Source organism: Ascidia mentula, chromosome 6, assembly GCF_947561715.1.
Source record: "Ascidia mentula chromosome 6, kaAscMent1.1, whole genome shotgun sequence".
Lineage (NCBI taxonomy): Eukaryota > Metazoa > Chordata > Ascidiacea > Phlebobranchia > Ascidiidae > Ascidia > Ascidia mentula.
The window spans coordinates 19,958,864-19,964,368 of NC_138571.1; the positions used below are offsets into that span (position 1 = coordinate 19,958,864).

Below are 5,505 nucleotides of genomic sequence, written 5' to 3' on the forward strand. Positions count from 1 at the left end.
CGATGTTATAGGTACAAATTGAATTTGATGCTATTGGCTGTACGTATTCTTCAACAAAAAGCATGTACTGTTTTACATAGTTAAGGCATGTACTGCTTTTACGTATTTTTTTACGACGCAAGGTAACACTACAGTATGTTGAACCAAACAGCACAGATTATGAAAACAAAGATGGTATAATTGAACCAATGGTTTTTCACAGCAGCATCCCGCTTAGACGCCGTTCTACACACCGCTTTGTAATGCAGTTACGGCACCATTTCTCAAAACAATCGCTCACATGTCAAACGCGGTCACATCACACAACCACAACTAAAATAATATGCGTCCTCTCCTTTTAAGCAGTCGCCTTGCACTCTCGCATTAATGTGTGCCGAAATGTGCCCAACTGTGTCCGAATTTATGCTCGTCGAGCAAAAGCGAGCACATCTTAGCACAGACCGGCACATCCCATCCCAGCACAACTCAGCATGCGCGCACAATAAAACAAACACGGAATCGTCTGTAGTGTAAACGGGCCTTTAGTGTGTAACAACGTTTTTGCATGAACAAACTTAATATTAGAGTTATAATATTGCAAAGTCTTCGTGAAAACTAATGTTGAGTAGCCACGCATGAAACGGAGAAATCCCGTTTCGCCCATCCGTGAGGTGGTTTAAGTATCTACCGTTCGTAACACTGGGATGAAAATGTACGCACAGCGGCACCACGTGGTCACTTTCCAGCATTACAAACGCGCCATTCAAGTAACTCGCCAACGAACAGTGATGTTTTCACTGCAGTCAGTACAGTTTAAGCTGTTTAGTAATTGTAAAGGGAAACAAAGTTTGCCCCCTGTTGCATTTCATACCGATGTTGACGTTTGCACACTTCAATGGTTTTCCGGGTGCTTTCCCTTATATTTGATGAAAAGTGCCGGTTTTAAACTGATTTCTGGTCAAAATGGCGGCCTTGGCTTCGCTTTGCGACGCTTACGGCAGTGATTCTGATTTTAGCGATAACGAAGAGGAATTTACGCAAGTAGATCAAGCTGGCACCAAAGTAAATTTGCCTTTACCGCAAGCTATTTCTTCATTGTTTGGAGACACCAAGTCGTTGAAACCCCAGGAACACCGAGGTCGAATCCGGTCGTTCCCCCACGAGCACGGAAATTGGGCAACGTATGTTTACATACCTTACCCTAAAAAAAGTTTGGATGAATTTAAATTCAACATTGAAAAAACACTCGAAAGCAGAGAAAAGGGTATTAAATTATCTGCTTAAATTATTGTGTACAGTTTTAAATGTTTGTGCATGAATTGATAGAATCGACATGGCATCTTGTGGATGATTTCCATGTGAGTATTTCAAGGCCTAATGTCATACCTCACCACTGCATAGACCCTTTAGTGGAAAGTCTCAGACAAAATTTAAAACGGTTTCGAAGATTTTCAATCACATTATCATCTGATGATTTGAATATTTATGTGAACGATGAAAAAACAAGATCATTTTGTGGGTTTAAGGTAAGGGTGAAACTTTGTTCACAGCATTTCTTGTCTTGATTTGGTATCAGATTGTTTGTTATTGTTTCCAAACAATTCCAGATTTCAGCCCGACCTGCAGTTCAACAACTGAATAAAGTCGTTCAGATCGTGGATAAATCATTCATGGATTTTCATTGCAAGCCTTGTAGAGATGTGTATTGTTTGTTTGTTTGTTTGACTTGCGTGTTCAACTGCGATAATGCGTTTCCCTTAACTCCTGACTCCTCTTCGTAACTAACCAAACTTGTGTTAATATGTTTTATTCACCAAGACAAAGGATATAGGTTCAGAAATACAAATCAACCCCAGAGTAGAATAAACAAACGTGATTCTACGCCAAGGCGTACCAACAATGTAGAATGAATGGTGAAACTACACTAGGCAAAAGCCCAGCGCAGAGTAGGCGACTCCACAATGTGGAATGAATTCGGGCTACAGAAACCAGAGATTTAAAGACAATCATAACAGTGTAAGAATGTCGTCGCGTGAGCTACGATACTATCATTATGCGATTACGATCAATTCTTCCTGGGCAGTTCCGAGAACTGTGGTATTTATCTGGGCGGTACAAAACTGCAAGTCACTCTCCATTACCTAAATGGAAAATTACGTAAATGTGAACACTACGTCATGCATAAACGTTACAGCCTTACTACACAAACCCATCCTACCACAGGAGTATTGCTTGGCATCTCAACCAATTCACAGAAGAATCCAAGTTAATTTCAAAACTTTCATCAAATTGGAACAGAATAGAATTGGAGAACCCTGAACTTTTTACAATTGATGTGGATGAGGTTGTTTGTAAAAGTGGCAACAAAATGTTTTCATGCAAACTAAGTTCCATCAGTTGACATCCACAATACTCACATGGACATCGGTATTGTCACCATTTCATGGGACTTTTAGTGAGTTTTTCCACTTTTTGTGGTCGAGTTAAATTCTTGTTTAGCTCCAGATTTGAACTGCTACATTAAATCTTATAATGTAACATTTTGTTCTTTTTTATATAATTTATGTCCAACTTTTATTGTTTGTCTCATACAGGTTCCAGCACAAAAATCTGTTGTGAACATTTCTAAACATGAGAACCGGCGCTGTTTATAAACGTGATATCATGAATTGCTGAACAGCCGCAAAATGCAGGTTTTTAAATTGAACTGTTTATTATCATGTTGAGTAATGGCGACCTAAACTTCATACATGAAGTAAAAACTGTGTTCAAATTCGTTTAAAAAAATGATTGTAAAGAAAAATGCCATATGATTTGATACTGTTGGATACCAAGCAGTTGTTTGGGCATAATGTGCTCCACAGTGGTTCGTCTATATTGTTTGATGCCCAGTTACGGGTACCCAACTGACTTACGTTGAAAAATATCTGTTCCTGGCTAGTTTGCGAGCTAGCCCTGGGCCACAGTCACCAACTGCACTTATGAGACCCCTACAAGTCAAAACCATCCACAGTGTCCCCAGGTCTATTTCAATAAGGTTGGAATAGGAAAATTTTGGCTAAAAATATTTGTTTGTAAAAGAAACAAAAAACAACAACAGTTAAACTGAAAGAAAAAGTATTAAAATTGCAAACAGATGTTGAAGAAGCAAAAGTGAAGTAAATATCCTTGAACAATATAGCAGGAGAGAATGCATTTAAATATGTATGTTTGCAATTTTAATACTTTTTCTTTCAGTTCAACTGTTGTTGTTTTCTGTTTTTTTTTACAAACAAATATTTTGAGTAACACAAACTAAAGAAGAATGCACCAACCAAATTGCAATTGCCAAACACATGGGAGTATCGATTCAAAAAACTGATATAGCATCTCACACAGAATACCTGTGAGAACAACAAGCAGCTCATCAAAATAATCCCACCGATAACTGAAAGTTTATCTCAAGGAAAATTAGGAATTAAATATTTTTCAACAAATCAAATCTGCATTTCCCCAACTCCAAAGAAACAACTTTCAACCTGCAAAATGTTTTCATGACAGAAAGTTTGACAAGACAAAACCGAAAATTATTCAACGCTTGCTTGCAGCACAAAAAAAGACAAGCCTTCAAGCATATTTGGACAAACAGTGGGACAACACTACTTCGTGAAAATGATGTAAGTAAGATCAGAGCCATAACTCAACTGCTGATTTGAAACAGCATTGAACTTCCATCTCTATAAAGCAAAGTATTGTATTTACATTTTTTTGTTATTATTTAATGTAAACAATGACTGTATTTTATACAAATCTACTACACAACATGTGTGTTTCTTGTTTTCCCGCCATTATTCAGGGGTTTGTTGCGCGGAGGAAGTTCAAACGAGTTCACAAGGCGATCATCACAATGCAGAAATTCGAGAGAGGAAGAAAAGCAAGAAAATTATTCAAACTTCTTCTCGCAGAAAAACGAGAGAGGGAGAGAAAAAGGGCGGAGGCGACGATCGTCTTCCAGAAATACACGAGAGGGCGGGCAGCCCGGAAGATGTTTAAGGTAGGATGTTGCTGTTTTTGGATGGTTTCAATGCTGTTGGTAGTTTAATACAGGATTACACAACCCATGTGTGTCATATTAGTTGTCACATGCCAAACATTTGCGTGACCTCTTTTCAGTGATTGATGCTTGCTGGCAAGGAAACTTGACGCAACATTGTTGGACAACATACTATCAATAAACACACTTGGAGTTTACGATTTTCTACTTAAAATACTAAATACACCCAAAGCACTGTCACTTTGTGTAAAAAGTCATTGAGTGCATTTGCTGATACGATTTCCATGGCAACCTTCATGTTTACACCTTTACCATTGTTTAGATCCTGCTTGAAAAACACAGACAACTCAAGGCTCTTAAGGAACAAATGGAAAGGGAGAGGAAACAGAGGAAGGAACAGGTTTGTCCGTCCCTTACTTTCCTTTTACCCGCCAGCTTTTTTAAATTTAAAGGTCACAATAACATTGTGTAAGAATCCTGGAACAGAACGGTTTCCTCCACTTTTATGAATTTCCACATAAATTGTTTGGCTAATATTTAAAGTTTGACTTTGTGTTTGCAATAAGTTTGTTGAGGTTTCAAAAGTTGGGCGAATTGTTCTCAAAATTTAGGTTTTTTGAATAAACTAAGGCAAGAAAATGGTTTCTGCAGGCGCGCTTGGAACGGGAAAGACTCGCGAGGGAGGAAGAAGAAAAAAGGCGAAGAGAGAAACAGGAACAAGAGGTGGTAAAAAAAACCTTAAAATTTTGTGATTTCCTTGCATAGAAGGAAAAGTTACCTTTCCTGTGTTGATTGTTTGAAGAAACCCAGACACCAAATTGCTTTAAATCTCAGCAATCTTATTTTTGCAGTCGAAATACTGAAAAGATTTATTTCAGCAATTGGTTGACATGTTTGTACAAGTAACACGAACAGTGCAATATTTTCTGTGTGGTAATCATTCCCACAATACTTGGCCACTCTCTGATTATCTGGTAAAATTTCCCCTCTCCAGCTGGCGAGAGAGGCTAAAATGGCCAGGGAAGCGACGTAGAACGGATTGGAGGAGGACGCTGAGGGTCTTCCTTCACCCCCACCGCCCCCACCTTGTGAAAAAATGTACAGCCCCCGCAAATCAATGGATGGCGAACACGTGGGTGCTTGTGTGTGCTACGTTTTTGTGAAACAAATCTTGATCTTTTAAACAAAATACTTGCTTTTTGGGTTGGTTACTTTCTAACACTTGGAACTTTTAATTTAATTGTTTCTTGGTTTCCGCCAGCAAGAGATTCAAATCATATTTATGTTGTAAAAATACAACTCGCCTATCTCTTCGGGCAGGAATCGGCTCTTGCGTCACCGACGCCGTCATAGATTCCGCTGACGTAGCCAGTGCTTACTCAACCGTGAACAAGAGGATGCTCTCATCCGGTGGAGAGGAGGAGCTTGATGATGCGGAACGGGAGGAGATGGAGAGGATCTTCCAACTTGAACTTGAGATCGCGCAGATGCAT

At 39.0% G+C, this 5,505-nt stretch overlaps 1 protein-coding gene across 1 annotated transcript in view; it reads right to left on the reverse strand.

Moving 5' to 3' along the window:
* LOC145907417 (uncharacterized) overlaps positions 1-5,505 on the reverse strand; it is a 116,766-nt gene that overhangs the window by 27,344 nt on the left and 83,917 nt on the right. The gene's annotated exons all lie outside the window — the stretch shown is intronic.